The sequence below is a fragment of the Sarcophilus harrisii genome, chromosome 1 (assembly GCF_902635505.1).
Source record: "Sarcophilus harrisii chromosome 1, mSarHar1.11, whole genome shotgun sequence".
In the NCBI taxonomy this organism is placed as follows: Eukaryota; Metazoa; Chordata; class Mammalia; order Dasyuromorphia; family Dasyuridae; genus Sarcophilus; species Sarcophilus harrisii.
Window position 1 is genome coordinate 171211110 of NC_045426.1, and position 23904 is coordinate 171235013.

Below are 23904 nucleotides of genomic sequence, written 5' to 3' on the forward strand. Positions count from 1 at the left end.
ATATCAACATAGTTTAGTGACATTTCAAGTAATGGCACCACTCACAAAGCCAAATATCTCGAAAATTGTTTGGAATCAGCATTTAGAACCCCTTAGTTTCATGGAAAATTTGTCTGTATTTCTCATTTTTAATTGATTTCTAACATCTTTACTAGTCTTTTGTTTCACAGAAATGCTTTCCTGAAAATTTCAATATAAATAGGATGCTTGTGAATCAACTCATTTTCTCATTAAGATCTTTAGCTTCATCTCTAATTGATCTCCACTTGATTACAATGGTTCCTCTTGAAGCTTTGAAGGAATAAGCATAGAACCTCCTGTGTATCAGACATTACTAAGCACTTTATAAATATGATCTCATTTGATCCTTGCATCAACTCTGTGGACAACCTCAATAATTTTTCTAAAGCCATTCCGTAAAATATCACCTTTTAACAATTATTCTATAATCATGGATGTTCCTATATTATTCTGGGTTTTCTGAAAACTGGACACACACACATTTTTCCTTCATTTTTGAATAGAAGACAACACATGTTCAGTGACAATGACCAAACTACCAAATCAAGAATGAAACTGTTCAAATAAAAATAAAATAAGATTAGAAAATGCATGGAAACTGGACAGGCAACTTTGTTTTATCTATTGAATTTCTTACATCACTTAAAATTTTTTTTAATATCTCCATCCTTGTCAATTATTTCTAAAATGAACTGCTTTGTAGAATTGCTCCTTAAGAGCTCATTTGTCTTAGGCAAGCACATGCTTTGTACAGAAACACATTGTGTTACTGAGTGATTTTAACTTAAATTTTCCCTGACAAACTTATTGTTATGAAATGTGGACTTTTGACAGCATGCCAATAACCACCTTTCTTAATTTTGCTTGCTAGTAGAAAAGCAATGCTCTAGCTTCTGGGACACAAGAATGAAACTGCATCCAAACTCAACCTGTTCCATAATGATGAGCCTTGGGGTTTTTACCCCAGGATAAATGCTTCTCTTTTTAAATTCTCAAGTATCTGGTATGGATTAATGTGATAATAAAAAAATGAACCAAGATTTTAGACCGGCAGCAACAGGTAAAATATTTTAAAGTGATACAAATGGATAATGGACTATCACAGTACTAGAAAGGGAGATGGGCTAATCACGTAGGAAGGCAAGAGTTACTGATGAGATAGCTAGCAAACATTTTTTTAAAAGACCTATAAAGGGGGCAGCTAGTTGGTGCAGTGGATAGAGTACTAGCCCTGAAGTCAAGAAGACCTGAGTTCAAATTTGGATCTCAGACACTTAACGCTTTCCAGCTGTGTAACCCTAAGTAGGTCACTTAACCCCAATTGCCTCAGCCAAAAAAAAAAAAAAAAAAAAGACCTATAAAGAACATCTCAAGAGATAAAAGAAGCAAAAATCACAAAAGATAAGAGAACATGCACAGATCCTGCATCTTCTTTCGTATTTTCTGAGTATAAAATAAACAAGCAGGGTTTGAGATTCACCATTTAGTCAAAATCTAGGTTCAAATCCCATTTGGCTACTGTGTGATCTTGGGTAAATCACTTGATCTCAAATTCTAGGCAAACTCTAAGACTGGAAGAAGTAGGCAAACTACATTAGTTGAGAAAGTTCTTTGCAGAGAGATTAATACACCATTGAAACCACAAGTTCTATTTCTCCCATCCTTCCCCTACCCTAAGACAGGTTAAATTCAGGGTTATATGCAAGAATTTTTATAGTAATAGGGCCCCAGGAATAGTTAATGGGGCAGTTGGATAAAATTGGATAGCCGCAGCGGATAGAGTGCAGAGCCTGGAATAAGGAGCATCTCAGTTCAAATCCAGCTTCAGACATTTAGTAGCTGTGTAAATCTGGGCAAGTCAATTAATCCTGTTTGCCTCAGTTTCTTTATTTGTAAAATGAGCTAGAAAATGAGATGGCAAACCACTCTGGCATTTTTGCAAGAAAACCCCAAATAGGGTCATAAAGAATCAGACATGACTGAACACCAACAACAAAAGAAATAATTATGGGAAACATTAAAAATATAAACAACTAGAAGTATTGGGGGGAGACCTTTGGGGGATGATGAGTGATTCTTGAAGAACCACAGTGGAGTTATGGTCCTGATTAGATGGAATGGAAACAATAACACACTTTACTCCAGATGCCAAATTCAAAAGGCAAATGACAAATGAGCTAAAGTAAATGCCACTTGGAGACATTTCTGTGATTTGTTTACCCACCCGAGCTCTAGTCAATCTCTGAACTTTGCACACAGCTGCCCTAGGCAGTCTGCACCCCATTATATCAGTTCACTATTCATAACTTCCCCAAAACAATCTAACATGGCAAATAAAAACTTTCTCTCATTATGGAAATTTAACCTTTATGGAAATTCACAAAGTAGTGACCAAGAAAATGAGAAATATTTGTATTTTCATTTCCAGCACTGTGGTAGCTGTCTGAGACCTTAAAACTGTAATAGCCTTCCTTGGGTAAAGAAGAAAATTATTTTTTATCTTGTTATCATCTCAGGAGAACATAGTGCATGGGCTGCGTGTACTGGTACCTGTTCAGGAGAGAATTGTCAGTGACCTTTGGAGAGCTGCCCTGGCTCCTATTCCCCCAAGAGTCATATCATGCTCATACCAAGATGTTTCGGCATCTACTGGTAAGCCTGGGACTCCCTTTATGTTGGCCCATGCAAATGGTATAGCTCATACCTGAGTCAGTCTCTTGTAATAAGTTTCTAGGGAGACTTATTAACTTTTTCAGGTTAATACTTTATGGTAATACTTTATGAAATGTTTTCAGCATTATTCTTGAAAGTTTATAAGTTTTCTAAATGTCTTCACCCTGGAGGAACCTAAGGGTGATACACCAGAAATAGAGATGATTCTGGAACAAACTGTGCATTTTTGTGCATATATATTTGACGTCAATGTCAATGATTTGACACAAATATATTTATAATACATATAGAAATGATATAAGAGGTGGTAGGTTGGCATCTGAAGATCTGAGTTCAAATGTTTGCTCCATTTTTAGTAGAAATGAGACCTTGGACAAGTCACTTAATAGCTTAGATTCTTAGATCCTTCATCTGTAAAATGGGGATAATAATATCTAGCCTGACTTGCCTCTTCTCAACAATTCGATGATTCAAAGCTATTCCAATAGAGTTGGGAGGGAAAATGCCTTTCACATCCAGAGAGAGAACTATGGAGACTGAATGTGGATTGAAATAATATTTTCATGTTTTTGTTCTGTCTGTTTTTTCTTTCTTTCTTATGTTGTTTTCTCTTTTGGTCTGATGACATGACATGGACAAGATAAATATGGAAATATGTTTAAAAGAATTGTACATGTTTAATTTATATCAGATTATTTGTTGCGTTGGGGAGGGGGGGGGATAAGGGAAGAGAGGAGAAAAAATTTGGAGCAAAAATCTTATAAAAATGAATGGTGACTGAGGCAGCTAGGTGCTGAACAGTGGATAGAGCACCAGCCCTAAAGTTAAGAGGACTTGAGTTCAAATCTAGTCTCAGACACTTAATACTTCCTCGTTGAGTCACCCTGGGCAAATCACTTAACCCCAATTGCCTCAGCCAAAAAAAAAAAAGAATGGTAAAAACTGAATTTACATATATTTGGAAAAATAAAATACTATTGGAAAAAACTATAGCCAATATTTATCTTGCTGCTTGCTACTGTTCATGTATATCTAACTCCTTGACCTCATTTGGGGTTTTCTTGGCAGAAATACTAGAGTGGTTTGTTATTAATATTTTATTTAAACAGAGATTCATAGAGAGGTAGATGATAGCTCATTTTACAGAAAAGGAAACAGCGGCAAACAGGGTTAAATGGCTTGCCCAAGGTTCCACAGCAAATAAGTGTCTAAGTGCCAAATTTGAACTTAGCAGAAACTTTTTGATTACAGACCAGGCACTCTATCTACTGCCCCACTGAGCTACACAATCTACTCTGCATGCTTCATACTATACTTGGGAGAATTAAATAAGAGCAATAAACATTAAAAGTACTATAGAAACAAAACACGATTCTCCTAATACTCAGTACTATATTTTCCTGTCTTACTGCCTTTGCACTGATTTCATCTTCACTTCTTTCTTTTAGATTCCTAGTTTTTTTCAAGGCCTATCTCAAATACCATCTTCTACTTGAAGTCTTTTTTGATCTTCGTTCTTTGCTCCCCACAATCACACACACACACACACACACACACACACACACACACACACACATATATTTTTTACATGCACACATTTCCCCTGGCTAGACTGTGAACTTCTTGAGGTGAGAGACTGTTTTGTCTTTGTATCTCTAGTGACTAACAAATAGTCTGACACAAAGCAGCCACTTAATAAATGCTTGTTGATTGATTCATTGATTTGGACATTTAGGTTTACATTATGTTGATGCTGTGAATGATTAAAAACAATGAGACTCAATTTAAATGTTTAACTGTATACTGAAACCTATCATAGGAGAATATCTATTGATACAAAAGAGAGTGATACAAATGTTTGATGTGTATGTGCCTTTTGGATTGCATTGAATAAGGCAGGTAATCTCTAGATAAAAGTTTATTAGGCTATTTGCAATCAAAGTTTAAAGTAACATATATATATATATATATATATATATATATATATATATATATGATTAAAAGATGATAAATAGCTAGATAGATATAAATAGGTAAATTGATAGAGAGATAATGATAGATACATAGATAGGTATACAAGTAGGTAGATGATAGATAAATAGAAAGATAAGATAGAAATATAGATATTTTTGGTATACTTGGTATACTGAGTATGGGTTTTATTAATCTATATTTTATCATTATGAATTGGTACTTGCTTTGTAGTTTATAATGTTGTGACTAACTTCTTCATTTATTTATCTACCTACTTAGCTATCTGTATCTCTCTCTCTCTCTCTCTCTCTCTCTCTACCCATGGAGATTAGTTCTCTCTATCTCTTCTAAGGTATAAAAGTAATAATTATTCACAGTAGTCACTTGTTGAGTGATATAGAAGTTTGACCTGCTTCATTTCTAATCGAGGTTGGTTTACATTCCTTAGGCATCCTAGTGGTCCTGTACTCTCAGGAAAGTCACATATTCCTGCCAGAATTAACTTTAGCTTTACTATATCCCAGAGCTCCTAAATATAAGAGATCCATCAGCCCAAACTCCATCAGTAGCAGGGAACTTTGGTGTGCACTACTTTGCCCAGCATTGTAACTTTCCCAGGGGTCACACTGGTGTGAGTATTACTGATGGAATTTGAATCCAGATCTTCCTGACAAGGCTGGCTCTTTTTCAAATCTGCTGTGCAGATCTAAATCTGATCCATCATTTAATATACTGAAACAATACTATCAGAGGCAACATAATGTACTGGTTTTAGACAATTATTCAGCCCATCTAGCCCACCAGAGCTCAGCCAGCTCAAATATCTTGTACTTCCGATTGTTACATTTGTGCTCCCCCCAACCCACTCTGGCTTTGTATCTCTTTGCTCTATTGGGGGAATAATAATCAAATCAATATTCCTTTTGCTATTATAAGGGAATTCACAACCTGTTGCTCCATTCAAAATCCCTCTGGCTACTTATATAAAAATTCCTTTCCTGGCCATCACTCCCTGATATGTGTTGTGTTCCTCCAAAGGTAGGGATACTTCATTTAGCTTGTGCCACTTATCCCTTTAATATCCTGGGGAAGTCTATGAATCCCTTCTTATGACCATGCTTTTAAATGAATAAAATAAAATTCATTAATTATAAAGGAAACTAATTATATTAAAATATGATTGTCTTTTTTTTTTTTTTGAAGTTCATGGATCTCAACCTATCCTAAGCCTTAGAAGAATGGGACAGGGACCATTACTCTTTTATATCCCAATGCCTAGTTGAGTGACTGACATATAGCAGGTTTTTAATAAAAGCTTCTTTTAAAAATTCTCATCTCCTGACTAAAAACCATTACATTGAATTCCCAATCCCTATATTTATGCACACCTGCATTTTTGATTTCCTTCACAAGCTAATTGTACAATATTTCAGAGTCTGATTCTTTTTGTACAGCAAAATAACGTTTTGGTCATGTATACTTATTGTGTATCTAATTTATATTTTAATATATTTAACATCTACTGGTCATCCTGCCATCTAGGGGAGGGGGTGGGGGGGTAAGAGGTGAAAAATTGGAACAAGAGGTTTGGCAATTGTTAATGCTGTAAAGTTACCCATGCATATATCCTGTAAATAAAAGGCTATTAAATAAAAAAAAAATTCTCATCTCCAGTACATCATATAGTACTTGGCACATAGTTGGCACTTAATAAATGTTTGGTCAACTTAATTGTTTAATTAAAAAATACTGCAGACTAAGAAAACTTTTGTCTTTGGGAATCAGAAAACACATTAAAGATTAATTTATTATTTTTCTGACTATATAGACTTAAGTAATGGACAAAATTTAATAATATAGATTAAATTTTTCTTGTATAACTTTCCCCCTTTAGAGAGCCAGTTGTTAAATATTTATCAGCATATCTCTGCTTTCTATTCACTAATAATAACATTTATGTGTGGGAGGCACCATGGAATAGTGGTTAGAACATAGAGGTTCAAAAATCTATAGGACTTTAGGTAAAAATGTTCTGGTCTTGTTTCCATCCTTGTGATCTTTTTGCTGCCTGAGTCAAAGTTGCTGTCCATGGTCCTTCTACTTGATATGAAAAAGCTGTTCTCACAGCATTTATGAAAATGGAATCACTTGTATTGTGGTTATGCTAAAGTTGTCCTAATGTACAAATTCAGAATGTCAATGGCAGTAGGAACACATCTAATTAGAAGTTGATAACGGCACATTGGATAGACTGCTGGGTTTGAAAACCTGAATTTTAATACAGCCTCAAGTACTTGCTAATTGTGTGATCCTGGGCAAGTTATATAATCTGTTTGCCTCAGTTTCCTCAACTATAAAATGCAGATAATAAGAACTCATCCCTGACAGGACTGGGGTGAAGATTAAACGAAACAGTATTTCTAAAGTGATTACCCAGTATCTTGGCATAAAGTGGGTGCTATATAAATATTTACTCATTTCCCTTCCTAGTCTATTTCTATTCAAATCATAGATCCTATTTAAAGTATCCCCGACATGTGGACATCCATCCTTTTCTTGAATAATACCTCCAGTGATGGAGAACTTTTCATATAATGATTCACCCTATTCTGGATATGACATTTTCCTTTAGGTTGAGTCAAAATCAAAATCATGAGTACTGCCTACTCATGAATCCTAGCTCTGTCCTTCAGGGCCAAGCAGAGCATGCCCATGTTCTCTAACATAACCCTTCCAGTACACAAAGGCTGCAACCATGTACTCACAATGTCTTTTCATTTTCAATTCAAACATTCATGTTTTTAAAAATCTGTTTTTGTGTAGTAGATTTTAAGTCCTCTTATCCTCCTGGTCATTTCCTGTTTGTCTTCTTTTAAAATTTAAATTCCTTCCACAAATTAGGAAACTGAGAGAAGTTATCTTTGAACTTCCCAAGGTCACATATATTCTTCAAACTCAGCTCTTATGATTAAAGTTCTACTGTTTAGAGCAAAGATCATAAGATTTAGAGCTGAAAGAAAAGGGGCAGAGATCATCTACCTCTTTATTTTAAATATAAACAAACTGAAACTCTGCCTCCAGAAGTTCAGTATCACTCTTGCTTCCTGCCCCAAATGTAAGGCTTTTAGCTTTCGCCCACCATTATATTTGCTTTTTTGTTGAAGAGAGAGAGGACTGGGCCCTGGACCTGTGATTTCATTGGCATAGGGAACTCCCAAATGAGACAACTACCTCTACCTACATCTGTCAATACCCTCTCAGCAAGTTAAAGCTTTTTAGAATTGCCTAAAACACTTGAGGTTAAGTGGACTGACCAGAATTCCACAGCCAGCTGGTGCTTCTCTAAAGGGAAAGTTTGTACTTGTCTTAGAAGCTTTAAGGCTGGCTCTCTATCAGATATACCAATACTACCCTACAACCCTATCTACTCTTTCCCTCCTCTATCAATCCCTCTGTCCCTGTCTATTCTCTTCTCTCATCTCTGTCTTTGTCTGTCTGTCTCTCTCCCATTTTATAAACATGGAATGCTTTAATAATATTTGGATTACATGAATGACTAATGTCACTTTTGAAAAAAGGATATCAATTTCATAATTATACCATTTGGATTTAATTTGAAAATCCTCTGTATTCATCATTCTACTAATAACATTTCCTAATCAGCCCCTTGTCTCTTTGTTTCTCTAAAATTCGATGGACAACTTTATGATTTTAGTCATGTGCAATTTCTAACATTAATTTATTAACAATGTGCAAATAAACCTCTATAGCAAATATTAGTTATATTTCAGATAAATCTGGATTGTGACACAAAATACTATCTATGCTCTCTCTTCTCTTCTCTCTTCCTCTCTTCTTATCTGTTTCTATCTTTCACAATCTCTCTTTCTCCCTCTCTCTTCCTCTATGTGTGTGTGTGTATGTCTCCTCCCTCCTTATCTGTCTCTTACAGTCTGTCTCTTTCTGCAGTTGTGTCTTTGTCTCTGTTTCTTTCTGTCTCTCTGTGTATCTCTCCTTTCTGTCTGTCTGTCTCTCTTCTCCCTTTCTCCTTCTCCTCTCTCTGTCTGTCTGTCTCTCTTTTTTTCTCTCTCTCTGTCTCTGTCTCGCTCCTCTCTCTCTGGCTTAGTCTCTGTCTCTCTTTGTGTGTTTCTCTCTGTTTCTCTCTCATTTCTTTTTCTCTCTGACTCTCTGTCTTTGTCTCTCTGTCTCTCTGTCCTCTCTCACTCTCTCTCTTTCTTTCTCTCATTCTCTCCCCCCTCTCTTTCTCTTTTGGTGTTTCTGTCTCTCTCTTCCATCTCCCTTTCCTCTTTCTCCATTCCTGTCTCTTTGTCTCTGTTTCCCTATCTCCCTCTGAATCTCTATCTCTCTGAGTCTCTGTCTCCCTTTGTTAAAGCTGGGCAAAACAATAATAACAGAGTATTTAGAGTTTTCTAGATGAAGCATTGCCCAAAAAAAACCCCAACCATCAAGAGCTACATCTTCTGCCTGTATGTGCCTTTCAGTTCACTTGCTCTCATTTAAGCTTATCAGTTCACATTCACCTTCTCTTAGTATTATATGACTTACTTTTATTGTAGATAGCAGAGCATAGCACCAGTACAGGCCTGGAGACCAATTATTGGTGAGTGGTGGAAATGTAATCTGGATAGGAGCCTAGTACAGTGCCAGAAAGTTCAATACTTGGAGGCTGATGGAAATTTTGGGCTACAAGTCAGTGGTGATCTGTATTCCTAGAGGGGGAATCCAGATCATTGCAATCAGGGATCTTTCAAAGGAGAGAATTAAAAACATAGTACAAATAAAAGTAAATCTTACAGAAGAAGACCATCTGTCCAAATAGTCCTTCTTGGCTCTCCTGAAGCTCAGACAGCACAAACAAAAAGCATTAAAACAATTTGTTCTATTGTCCAGGCCTGATTTCCAACACCTGTTAAATTGCCCACTTAAAGAAAGGCCATTTGAAAAAGAAATTCTTCACACATTAAAGATTCATGAGAACAGTTCTTTCTCTTCTTTCTTTGATTGAGGCTTTTTAACACCTGTACTCATGAATAAACGTTTAGGCCTTTGGGGTCTCATTGCTTCTATTCTCCTAAAGCAAAATGTGTTTTAATCTGTACTTTGCTGCTGGAATAATCTCCCTGCCTCTAGGATTGAGGATCTATACCTCAGCCCCTTTTTCCTCTTGATGGAGTCTTTTGTTCTACTCCATCCATCTGCCCATTTAAAATCCCAGCTTTTCAGTTTAAGATTTATTTATTTTTCAGAGAAAAATTCAGTCTTTTAAAAGACTTCTCTAAAAGCACCTATAATTTACTTGTTCTTGCTAGAACAATTAAAAATATCCTTTCTTGAGGTATTATATGAAGGCATCTAGGGCTGGTCCTAAAGTGCCATTTTTCAAACCATTTGTTATACCAGACTTATGAATATTTCCTATAACAGGTTTTTATAATTTAGCTCACTATGTCAACGCTATGTGTTTACAGTGCAAGTGAATACATCTGCCTCACTGCAATACAACACCAAATTGTCTATAATTTGGCATATGGGACCTGTCCTGAATTGTTAAGCACAAGAGAAATTCAAATTGGAAAAAAATCTATTTATATGGGACACATCTCCCCTTAATACAACAGAGTAAGCTTGGTGAGAGCAGGAAATATCTCACTTTTGTCTTTTTATTCCCAGCATCCAACACAAAGTCTGACACATAGTTAATTGTATTACCTTTGATCCTTAGACTTTGGTTGCTATGGACCCTTATGGCAGCCTGGCCATAGTGAAGGCCATCGGTCCCTTCTCAGAATAATCATTTTAAATGCATAAGACATATTACATAAAATTACAAATAAAACCAATTATATTGAAATAAAATACTCAAAAAATATTTTTAAAAGTTTAAAAGTTGACCCCACACTTAAAATTCATGTCCTAAGAACAGAGGAAAAAATTAATTTAGGACTTTAGGGAGCAGCGGTTAACAAACACTTTGGATTTTAAAAATTCAACAATATTTTATTAGCTTCCATTTTTATTCATTTTTAAAAATTAATTGAGTACTTTTTTTGTCACTGATAATGTATAGCTCATTAGCTAAGAGGATGGTTATGGGGCAGTTGGTTGCATTAATACATTTGTTTGATTGGAGGATGACATCAGAGTCTGGTTGGTTTGAACCTCTTATCTGTTTCAGACCCAGCATCATCCTAACCTGTCCTTGTCTCACCCATGGGTTTAAGTTACTAATTATCTATTGCTATAAAAAGAGGTTGAGTTTATATTCTTTTTTTGTAATATAGTTATTTGTAGTCATCATGTATTTCCTATTATATTGTAATTTTCTTGAAGGCAGAAACCATGTATTATTCATCTTTTTATCCCCAGCATTTACTTCAGGGCCTTACACATCTTAGATACTTAAATATTTGCTGAATTGAATTAAGTTAAGAAAGTTCCAACTTTATTGTGGTAGTTATTCCCGGGCAGGAAAAAAAGGCAATAGGAAATTATTCTGGAGAATTGCTTTGCATTCCTTGCTCCAAATATGCGCATATAGGAAAATAAGAGGGATACATATATTATACACACACAGTGTATATGCATATACACTTATGTAATATGTAACACGACATATAAAATAATATATATTACATATATGTATATATGTTTATTTTTTGTTGTGGTTCAGTCTTTTTAGTCATGTCTGAGTATGTTACCCCATTTTGGGCTTTTCTTGGCAGATACTGGCATAGTTGGCCATTTCCTTCACTCATTTTACAGATGAGGAAAATGAGGCAAATAGTGTTAAGTGACTTGCCCAGGGTCACACAGCTAGTAAGGATCTGGAGCCAGATTTGAATTCAGGAAGATGAATCTTCCTGACTCTAAGCTAGATACACTATCCTCTGTGACACATAGTTTTTCCCTTCCTTCCTTCCTTCCTTCCTTCCTTCCTTCCTTCCTTCCTTCCTTCCTTCCTTCCTTCCTTCTTTCTTTCCTTCCTTCCTTCCTTCTTCCCTCTTCCTTCCTTTCTTCCTTTTTCCTTCCTTCCTTCTTCTTCCTCCCTCCCTCCCTTTCTTTCTTTCTCTCCATATATATGTATTATATATATGATTTGTTTAAAAATAATGCCATTTTTTAGGGAGCAAAAGTGTGAACTTCCCTGAAACTCTCTCTGGAATTATATTAGATGGGGAAGTATCATTGCTGTTTGTATATAGCTTGAAACCTGTTGCTTACTTTGCATAGTTAAAATGGAATTCATAGATGCTGTTAAATTTTTTTAAAGGATCTTATCCTAAAATCAAGAGAAAAGAAATTATTGCAGAGCTCATTAGTGTTAGTTGCATATTTAATATGCAACTTTATAAAAACCTTCCATCTGCATCTCTGTTTGGTTTGAACATGATATTCCCACTCAGGATAAACTGATCACCTGAAATTTATTCTTCATACTGTTTAACTTAGCTTCGGATACTTAATTTTTGGATAACTCAACTTTTCATCTCCCTCATTCTCCTTTTCCCTCTGGGTGTGAAACTGGATGGTGGAGCACTAAACCCTTCTCAAAGCTTTCCTTTATAGAGGTCTGGGGTCCGGAGTTTCCAACTATTTATTTTCCACCTGCAACTATGCTTAGTTTGAACTCCAAGGAATATGATGCCTTGAATTATTGCCTTTTGGTGGTGCCCCACTTTCCTTTCCAGCTTCCTTTTCTGTATTATCTTCCTATAATAGATTGTAAATTCCTTGAGAACAGGGATTATTTTTTTTTTCTTGTTTGTATCTCCAGCACTTAGCATAGTGCCTGGTTTATTGTAGGTACTTAATAAATATTTGAATTGAATTGGATTTTGTTAAAGGTGGAGAAAAATCAAGGAACAATTCTGACTGAGTCCACTATAAATCGGTTATATAATCTCTCTGCTCATTGGTTATAAAACCTCACTGCTGCTAAGCAATCTTCCACTCCCCACTGAAGCTCTTCCAAATCTTTTCTTCCCTCTTCAAATTTCCCATTATTCTTCCTTCCCCCCACCCCTCAACTGAGAATCATGTTTCATATTTTTCAAAAAAAAAAAAAAATCGAGACCATTTGCCATGAACCCCTTAGTTTCCCTTCTTCCTCACTTCCTATCACTCAAATGTCTTCTACCATTGTTTGCTTCCTTACCCCTGTTTCACATGATGAAGTGGCCTTTCTCCTTATCAAGACTAATCCCTTCACCTCTTTAAGTGATGATTCCATTGCAACTTTTCCAACAGATTGTTCCCTTTATCATCCATGTTCTTTCACTTATTTTCAGCATATCTCCATCTACTGTCTCATTTCCTACTGTCTACACATGTGCCCATATCTCCAATAACCTGAAAAAACCAACCCTTACTTTCTTTCCCCTGCTATCCTTCTGTACCACTTCCTGCCTTTTGTAGTTAAATTTACCAAAAGATTGTCTATAGTAGATGCCTGCATTTTCTCTCCTCTCATTTTCTTCTTAACCCCTTCCAATCTGGCTTCCAATTTTATCATTTCACTAATGATCTTCAAAGTCACTAATGATCTCTAGTTGCTAAATCCAATGGCCTTTCCCATTGACCTCTCAGCAGCCTTTGATATTTACTATACCACTCTCTTTGATATTCTCTTCTCTCTAAGTTTTCAGGACAACACTATCTCTTGGTTTTCCTCCTACCTATCTGACCTCTTTTTCTCTGTCTTCTTTGTTGGATCTCATCCAGATCATATCTTCTAGCCTTAGGTATTCCTCAGGCTCTTGAGCCCTCCATTCTTTTCTTCTATACTACTTTATTTGGTTATATCATCAATGCCCATGGATTTAATTTATATTTAATTACCATCTCAAATCTTCCTAAGCTGTCCCAAACTCTGCTGACCTCTAATCTCCAACTGTCTTTTAGACATCTTGAAATTTCATGTCCAGTAACCTGAACATCTCAAATTTAAATCTTAACTCACATGACCAAAATGGAATTCATTATTTTTCCCCTTAAACCCTTCTCCCCCATTCTACTTCTGTTATATCTGTAAAGGGCATCCTCACAGTCCCTAAGAGTCACAACCTGGCAGTTATCCTGGATTACTCATTAAGTTCCCTCCTACCACCCTCACTTCCACTTCCATCCATAGCTAAGCTATTGCCAAGACTTATCTATTTCACCTTTGTAATCTCTATGAAGTGTGCTCCCTTCTCTCCTCTGATCCTGGCACTCCACTATCACCTCATGCTGTATAGTTTGCCCCAAGTCTTTCTCTATTCCAATTAAAGTGATTCTTCTAAAATATATATCTAATCATATCACTTCCAGTCCTATTCAATAAATTCTAGTGGTTTCCAATTGTCTCCATGATCAAATTCAAAATGATCTGTTTAACATTCAGAGCCCTTCATAACCTTCATAACCAGAGCCCTTCATACCTTTCCAGTCTTGTTGCAGCTTATTCCTGGCTTGTATTCTTTGACCCGGTGACCCTGGCTTCTTGGCTATTTTAGGAATGAGATACTCCATCTCCCATCTCTAAACCTTTTCTCTGACTGTCCCCCATGCCTGTAATGTTCTCCAACTACTGACCTCCTTGGCTTAATCTGAATGTTAAATAAAATTATATCTCCTACATGAAGCCTTCCCTAAACTCTTAATTCCAGGATTTTCCTTCTTTTAATTATTTCCTAATTATCTTTTATATAGCTTGCTTTTTATATATTTGTTTGTATGTTGTCCCCCCAATTAGATTGTAAGTTCCTTAAGGAGAGGGACTGTTTTTTGCCTTTTTTTGTATCCCCAAGCATTTAACACAGTGCCTGCATGTAGTAAGCATTTAATAAATATTTACTGATTAATAGATGAATCATTTGCCTGAAAGGAAAATAAAATTATAATATGTTAATGATTATGTTGAAAGTGGCAAACTTTTGTTTAGACAAGAAGTTCTTAACCTGGGGTTAATGAACCTATTTTTAAAAAAATTTTGATAACTGTGTTGTTGTTGTTGCTGCTATTCAGTAGTATTTGAGGAGGCAAAAAGGATTAAGTGACTTGACCAGGGTTACATAGCTAAGTGTCTAAGGCCATATTTGAATTCAGGTTTTTCTGACTAAAGCCTGAGTACCCCATCCACTTTGCCAGCTAGCTGCCCCTTTGATAACTGTATTTCAAAATTATTTTTTACCTTTCAATGGGAATAGTATAAATAAGACTTGGAAAGGAGTTGGATTGTGGAAGGCCAAGCTAAAGAGTTTGTATTTTATTCTGTAGGAGTAGAAGATAAATACCTACTTATATATTTTGTATAATAGGTATCCTATGTATTTTATGCATTCAGAAATCTAAATGGGGGTGTTGAGGCAACTGGGGTTAAGTGATTTTTGGAATCACACAGTAGTAAATGTTAAGTATCCGAAAATGATTTTGAATTCAGGTCCTCCTAACTTCAGGACTGGTGCTCTATCCATTGTATTATCTAGTTGCTTTAGGAAACTTAATTCTTAGAAGGAGATCATAGACTTTACCAGACAAAAAAGATGAACCCTTGACTTAACTATCAAAAGTAAAATAATGGTCTTAAATATATCTATATCTTTAAATTCTATGACTTTTTCTTGTAGAAAAAGACTTTTCTTTAATGCTCTGGATTCATACAATATTCTGAAAGAATACTTCACAAAGAAAGGTAATATAAAATATTTTGCTCACCAAGACACTTAGAAACTTTCTAAGGCAGGAAATATTCTTGTGCCATAAATATGGTGAACCTGGGACTTGGCTCAAAGTTTTGTACAGTTTCATGTACAGCTAGTATCATAGCTAACTTTCAGGCAAATTAATTGCAGAGGTACACCCCAGGGTTTGGTTTCCAAAAGTTCATTTCTTATTCTGTGATCTGGAACTTAAAATGCATTTTCTCATAAAAACCAACACCACAAACAACAACAAGAAAAACTATTTTAGACATGGTGGCTAGCTTCCCAGGCCTGCACTCCAAAGTCTAAATAGCAGATGCACTCATTAGTACCCTAAGGTCCTGTTCCTAGGTCCATCCTATCCTGGAGGTGACCCTGGATTCTCAAAGGCTTTGCCAGTACAACAAACATTGAAAAGACTTTCAAGATAGGCCAACTGATGGATGGTACAAGTGTCCAAAGATCAGCCTGGAGGCTCACCATGAGAAGGACTGATATCAGGTGATGAACTATTTTGCCCACAGCAGGTTATAAAGACTGTGATATACATCAGTGCAAGGAATCTCCCACATAATGACATGATGAGTCCTAGCTTCAGATACTTACTACCTGTGTGACCTGAGGGAGTCACTTAATCTCTGTCTCTCTTAGTTTTCTCAACTATAAAGTGAGAATAATAAGCAAATAACTGCCAGAATTGTGAAGATCAAATGAGGCAATATTCTCAAAATGTTGAGTACAATGCTGGAGAGAATGATGGAGAAGAAAGGGAACTGGGCTGATTAGGTAGGAAATAAGTGATATATTTTGAAATGACTGATGTAAATATAAAAGACATTAATAAAACTCATTTAAAATTTTATAATAAAAAATAGGGCTGAACTAGATCTTAAAGGTCCTTTCCTCACCCCAAAGTCTAAGCTCATATGTTTCTGCTATATCACTCTCTCCCATTAGACAGTGAGCCCCTTGAGAGCAGAAATTGTCTTTTGGCTTCTCCTCCTCTTCTCTCTGTTATCTTTAGCATTTAGCACAATGCCTAGTAGGACAGCTAGGTGATTTGGTGGATACTGCATCAGGCCTAGAGTTAGTAAGATCTAAGTTCGAATCCATCCTCATACACTTACTAGGTGTGTGACCCTGGGCAATTTACTAGCCTTGTCTGCTTCAGTTTCCTTATCTATAAATCTGGAGAAGGAAATGGCAAACCACTCTGGTATTTTTGCCAAGAAAAATGGGCTCACAAAGAATGGAACATGACTAAAAATGACTGAATCACAGCAACTGGCATATAGAAGGAGTTTAATCAATGCTTATTGATTGATTGGCTGACTTAGGACTATACTATAGCTGGAAGAAACTTCATAGTCTAACTTGGTCAATCACCTCCTTTTATAGACACTCAGATCTGGAGATATTAAATTATTTTCCCAAGGTTATACAGATGATAAGAATCTATTCTGCCCCTGCCCTATTAGATCTAAGCATTAAGTATTTCAGCCACCTTTTTTGATCATTTCTTAAACCAATAACCTGCTGCTCTTGAAATTCTTACTCTATAATACCAACTATGTGAAATTGTGGTATTTACTCTATTAGTGTTTAAAAACTCATATATTAATAATACATAATATTAATATTTCTCATGTAAATGAGTGATAAAAGTGTATATCCCTTAACTACATTTTAATGATTTAATCAAGAATATACATTATTGATCATCATGAAATAGTAATTATGAGGTATTCTGAAAAATTGCTTTTTATTTAAAAAAAAATGAGAGTTCAGTTATATCTTTTAAAATAAGTATTCATTCAGGTCACCAAACCAATGAATGACACAGGAAGAAAAATCTGGTTTCTATATCATAAGGAACAAGAAATGTCAGAGAGAGTCTTTGTGACTGATTGCTAGCCCACTGGTCATAGTTCAACATCCCAAGAGGAGGGCAGTTGCCAAATTGGCATCCAGCTGTGAAAATCTTCAAGAATGCAATTTAAATAACTTGCCCTTATTTACTTGGCAGATAAATAAATACTCAGATCTGAAAGTAGGAAGAATAATTCCCTGAGACCTACTCTTCCTTCCTCTAATTATACTCTTTCTTTCATTTGAGCCCCAAATTTCAATTCAATAAGCAAATATTTTCCCAAGCACATTATGTGCCAGGAACTGAATTGAGACTACAAAGGCAAACATGAAACAATCTCTGTCCTCAAGGAGCCTACATTCTTCTGGACATGACATTTACAAAGAAAGTAGAGTACAAAGAAAATGGATGGGGGGAGGGATGGAGGAGAAGGGAAGATAAGAGAGAAAAAGGTAAAGGAGAGTGGGTGGAGGAGAGAGAAAGAACATTAAAACAAAATCAAGGATCAGGGAAAACTTCATGGAACAAGTGACTCCTGAGTTGAGTATTGAAGCAAGACTTCTTAGATTCAAGGATGAGGAGCAAAATCCAGGAATAAGGAAATGGCTTGTGTGAAGTCAAAAGGTAGAGAATTAATTTTGAGGAATGAATGGTAATTTAAGTTAGTTGAAATGTTGAGTTGGCAAAAGGAAATAGTATGAAACGAAACTTGGAAAGGAGTTGGATTGGAGAGAGCCAAGGTAAAGAATTCATGTTTTATCTTCAAGAAAAAGGGGGTGGTGGTGGCTTTTGAATAGGGAAATTGAAGAATCAGACTTGTGCTTTGAGGGTGATATGTCGACTGTTGAACGGAAGATAGATTGAAGAGAAGACAGAGTGGCAACAATTAGATCAATAGGTTATTTACAGTAGACCAGGTGAGAAGTTATAAGGGCCTGAATGATGGCATTGCCTATATAAGAAATGAAAGACGGGCAGAGATTTAAGAGATGGTATGTGGATGGAATCAACAAGGCTTAGCAGCTAATTGAATATGGGGTATGAGAAAGAGGAAAGCACCAAACATGAAACTGAAGTTATGAACATGAGTGACTGGAAGGATTCTGGTACTCTTAAGGGAGTAAGGTAGGACAAGGAGTGGGCCTGGACTCAAGAACATTTGATTAAAATCCAGTCTCAAATGTTTACTAGCTTTGGAAAAGTCACTTAGTCTCAATTTCCCTATCTGTAAAATGGGGCTAATAATACCACTTACCTCACAGGGTTATAGTGGGGATCAAATGAGATAATATTTCTATCGTGCTTAGTACAATGCCTAACATGTGGAAAGTACTTATATGATTGTTTCCTTCCTTCCCTGTCTCTTAATAGCTAGAGTTAGAGGAAACCTTAGAAATTAAAGAATTCAGTCTAAGCAGTGATCATTCAGACACCATCCTAAGGCCCTTAGCAAAGAGCCATTTTTGCCTCTTGGAAACAGCATGTTTCCTTTTCCTCTATTGACATTCTTCCAGAACTCAAGTAGCCAGTTATAAGGAGGCAGAAAGAAGTAGGGAAATGTAGAGAATGTTGTAAGTAAGGTGTTGACTTAGGAAAAGGTCAGTTTATGTGAACGGGAACAAGTTTGAGAGAGCATCAGACCTTGGAAAGGAAGGAATCGTTGGGAAGAAATCAGAATGGCAAGTATAAGAACAAGATATTTGGACTGGGTTAAAAGATGGACCCAACTCAGATTTCAAAGAGAAAAGGAGGAAGGTTAGAAAAGGTGGGTTAATTTAAATTCGGGTGAATATCATAGACAAATAAGAGACATATAGGTGATTCAGTTAGAACCATGGACAGCTACTCCATTTAATTAAAAAAAAGATATGTGGGGGAGGGGAGATGGGAAAGTAAATAGCATTAATTGTTGATATAGATTTTTAAAAACCTATTAAAATATAACTATATTCACTCCTCCAAATATTCACTCTAAGCAGAAATTGAAAGTTACCTGAAAGGATGATTCAAAATTCCATGCTTTCCTTCTGTTTTTTTCTTTTGGTGAATTTCCTCTGCCAACCAATTGTCAGCTCCTGTGGAGGAAAATCAAGATTGTTTAGTGTAATAGAGCCCATGAGCTTGCATTTATTATTTCATTATCTATTATTTTCTGCTTGTAGTTTCATTTTTATATTTCTTGTTAAGAGATCAAAAGAAAAGACAAATAGCCCCAAATATTGCTGCCAAAAGACTCTAATGTCTTGAGTGAGGGCCTAAACAGAACTGCTACATCATATGCTCTTCAATCATGTCTTTCTCCTTTGCTGGCTCTGCTATCCCTTTGTCTTTTCTGCATGCATCTCTATGAGGGGGTTGAATAACTTGATTTAAGGTCCCATTTGACTAATTTGATTTGCATAGACCCTAGCATAGTGCCACCATAGTGCCTAATATAGGTGCTTAATATCTTGATAATGGTCTGAGATACTATTCAACAAGATCATAGATTTAGAGCTGAAAAAACTTTAGAGGTCACTTTAGAGGTCAACACCTTCATGTTTTACTAATGGCTTCCCATCCCCCCAAATAGAAGATGCTTATATACTACCAGTGTCAATGCTACATGGAGCAGCAAATTTTATAGGTGTTAAAAATGGAAGCTGAAAATGGGCTTTAGCATCCATCTCTTTGTTTCTTGCTCTGACCTTATTCTATCTTATCCTATCCCTTTCTGACTCTTATTGTGATAAGTGTTTGCTTACAGCAACACTTCTGAGCCACAATGTACTGGAAAGAGCTCTGAATTTACAGTCAGAAGACCTGGGTTTGATTCTTGCCTCTTCCACTAATGTGACCTTTCTGAAATCTTTCAATTTCCTTACTGGGAAAATAGGTGGGGGGGAGGTGGGTGGGGGCTAGATAGCCTCTAAAATCCCTTGCAGTTCTAAAAATATAGTTTGTCAAACAAGCCATTTAATGTCTACATTGACTTTTGATATTTTAGAACTTTACCTATTTGTATTTCTATAAACTGGGAGGGTTTTGACTAGGTCAGATCTAATTTGAATGTTTTCCCAGAATATTTGCCCTATGGCCCAACTCCACTTTCTTAATTCTGGTTTCAATGATGTTTCCTAAACATTATTCCCTTTCTTCCTCTCCCCTCCCCTCCAATTCACCAATCTCAGTTCTCCCAGCACCATGAATCTTATGGGTTTTCTGTTTATCTTACTACCTATTTGCAATACAATTGATGGTTAATATGGCAGCAGCTCAATGGCATCAATAGTGGCTGTGGAGCCAAAATTTGAGGGTCAACCAACATTTATTAAAGTGTTGGGGGAGACAGAATGACAAATCCCTCTCCCTTCATGTAATTTACAGTCTAGTATGGCAATAGATATAATAACACAAATAATTTGATGCAAAATAAAACATGCTAAGTCCATAACAGCATTTCCACAAAAGAAACATTAGAGAAGTTCTGGAAATCCCAGAATCTCTGACTAAGGGGACAAGGGCAGGTTTCAGGGAAGAGATGAGATCTCTATAGGAGCAGCACAGAGCCCAAGGTCAATAACTTGGGTTAAAGACCCCAGGGCCTCTTTGTTCCTGTGAGGCAGCTGATATTAAGGAGTCTAGCCTTTTGAACCCTGACTCAGATGATGAGTGTACATCAGATTTCTGCTGGTTGTAAGGTACTTGGGAAAGTTCTGATGAATGTGAAAGAAGACAGAAAACTTCATAATTTGTATATATAAAATGTGTCTCCCTTCACCCAAGGAAGAGAAGAGGATAGGCAAAGAATTTCCTACCAAAAGGGTTACAAAATGACTTCCTGTCACATTTCTTAACAGTGAAAAATCTTCATACTTCTCGGGGCCACATTCTCCATTATCTCCTTATTAGCAGTCTTCCCCTCACACCCAGTTTCTGAAATGTTTCCCCCATTGCAGTTCTGTCATGTCAGTCTGCCATGTGCATGAGGACAGGGAATGCTTTTTGTTTGTTTTTCTTTTGTTTTGTTTTTTAGCTTGTACTAAGGTAAGCACTTAAATGCTTTATCTGGGACAGTCAGGTGGCTCAGTTATTGGAGTATCATGGTCCGGGGTCTGGTAGTCTGGAGGACCTGAGTTCAAATCCAGTTCTTAGAAACTTAAAACTACCTGCATGACCCTAGATAAGTCAGTTAACCCCATTGCCTCGTAAATAAAAAAACCAATACATTATCTATCTATAACTGTTAGTTGCTGCAGCTCCTGTGAGAAATTAACCTATTAGGAGATATAACTTCATCTTTGAAGGGAAGGAAGCATCCCTTCTTTTTGCAAAATTAAACCTTTTCTCCTCTTCTCCCTACTTCTTTATTAGTGCCTCTTCTGTTTTGTCAGGCCAGAGAGTCATCGGGTCCTTGAAAGCAAGCTATAGCTTCAGAGTCTCTCTCTCTCTCTGGTCTCTGTCTCTGTGTCTGTGTCTGTCTTTTTCTCTCTCTCTCTGTCTTGTCTCTCTGTCTCTGTCTTTCTGTTTCTATCTCTGTGTCTATCTGTTTCTGTCTCTCTTTTTTAATGTCTCTCTCTCTCTAACATACACACCCCTTCACCTCCCCTCTGATACCAACGGTCACATCGCCTCATGGATTTTGGCACAAAATGTGAGGCAGGATTTCAAGCCGGGAAGCAGGGGAGTCTTTTTCCTGTTCCTGAGGGGATACTGACTTCTGAGAAAGGTCAGAAGAGGAAGGTGATTGCGGGGGTGGGGGTGGGGGGGTGGAGGGGGTGGGGAAAGAGGGGGAAGAAGAAGGGGCGGGGGCAAGGCGCTACTATCTCTGCTCTAGGGTAGTCATGGGGAGAAGCCGCACAACCCGTTTTATGGATGAACAGAACAGGAGAGAGAAGGCAGGTCTGAGAACAGAAGCGATATCTATGTAGAAAAATGAGGTTTTACCAAGCCCAAAGGCCCCCTTAGAACCCGAGATTTGGAGATGGTCACCTCAGGACCACAGCTCTGCTTTGAGACCTTCCACGTGCACTCGTTACTCACACCCCCCTACTCCCTCACCCAGTGCCCGGATTTCTGTGGGACTTCTTTTTCTAGGGATAATGACACCCCAAAGGGAGAAACACTGGAGTAGAGGTTCAGCTCCGCGCCTAACCTCCTCGCGCTCCTCCCCTCCCCCCTTCATCCCTCCCCAGTGCTAGAAGGGCCCAAAGGTTTTCTAGCTCACTAGGGGGAGGCGGGGCTTTTCTTAGAGGTGAGACAGCATCCTTAGGTCCCCTCTGGTACGAAGAGGCAGAAACCAAGGAACCAGGGGGTCCTCAGCCTCAAGACCTTCGGACACCCCTCTCTCACCTACCCACTCCCCTCCTTCCTAATGCAAATCAATGTGACAGTCCGGCTTTCTTGGATAGATGCTCTGCATCCCAGCCCAGCCCAGTTTCGAGAATGCTAATGGTGGAGGTGAGGTGCAGAGAGCAATAAAGAAAGAAGGGGTCGTTGTGACCTCCTACGGCTGGGCAATACTTCACTGGTTAAATTTTCAAGTCTAGAAATTGCCAAGGACTCCTCAGCTTTCCAGGGACCTCCGCGATGCTCCCTAGATCCTAGTGCCCACTCCTCAGCTCTGCCCTCTCGGACCTAAGATGCCCGGGTTACCTGCGGAGAATTCAAGGAGACAATTAGGTCCAAAATGCCGACTCGTCCATAGTTTCTCAGTTCCTTCCGTAGCAGCTGAAAAATAACAGTATATCCAACCAGGCGCTGCTGGAATCCCCCCGCGCCCCTCAACCTGTCTTCTCTGCCCCTCTCTCCCCAGCGATCACCCTTTAAGGATCTAGGATTAGATCGGTCCGTGGGTCCCCAGTGGGACCCCGCCACCGTATCCCCCACCGGGCACGTTCCACTGCAACCCGCCGCGGCGCCGTCAAGATCCAGGCGAAATTCGGCACCCCATACCGGTGCGCCGCCGCAGAGCCAGGAAAAGGGGGAGGGGTGGGGTGGGGTGTCAAGGGGGTGGCGAAGCTGAAGTGGCCCCAACAGGAGCCTCCAGAGTCGCGAGCGTGGAGGAGAACGAGAGAGATGTTTTCACCCCGCCTCCGGGGGCTCGGGTGCACCAGTAGACTCCCCCAAAGGCGATTTTTCCTGAACTGGCCCAATGGGAAGCAAACCTTCCGCGAGTAATCGCTCACCCGGCCAGTCCTTTTCCGTGGAAGTTTTCCCTTCGAGGACCAGGGCTGCGCGGGATTTGCAAGGGGGCCTCAGCCACCTCCTTCTGGAGCACTGCAGTGTTAGAGGGCGCCAGGGCGAGGGAAAAGGCCCCCCTCTTCGAACTGGCGAAGAGGGGAAAAGCACGGAGCACTTAGGGGCCCCCTAAACCTCCCTTTATCCGTTCCCCCAAGAGTCTCCCCAAGAAATTAGCGCTTTTATGGGAACTGGCAATCTAAACAGAGCCCAAGTTTCCCCAAGTGCAAGCTACTGAGAAAGAGCCTATCTATTTTCTTGGGACCCTTCACTTTCTGTGCCTCCACGGTTTCCCACCACTCCCAAAACGCTGTCCCAATTGCCGGTGCGGGAGCCGTGCGCCCCGAGCTTCAGACTCTCCCCTATGTACTTCCCTCCGGCTCTGTCATGCACCGGTTCCCCACTGGCCGTGCGCTAAAGCTGGAGTTTGGCAGCTGCGCCTAC

The 23904-nt window shown here is 38.1% G+C and overlaps 1 protein-coding gene across 2 annotated transcripts in view; it reads right to left on the reverse strand.

The window, feature by feature from the left end:
- ANKRD34B (ankyrin repeat domain 34B) overlaps positions 1–23904 on the reverse strand; it is a 38242-nt gene that overhangs the window by 14082 nt on the left and 256 nt on the right. The window contains exons 2-3 of one of the 2 annotated variants that reach the window (XM_031966969.1): positions 22876–22950; positions 19235–19316 (exon numbers count right to left, since the gene is read on the reverse strand). The gene's annotated coding sequence lies outside the window, so the exon portion shown is untranslated. Of the gene's footprint in view, positions 1–19234; positions 19317–22875; positions 23859–23904 lie in introns of those variants that run through there. The other variant, XM_003759879.2, reaches the window with a different exon arrangement.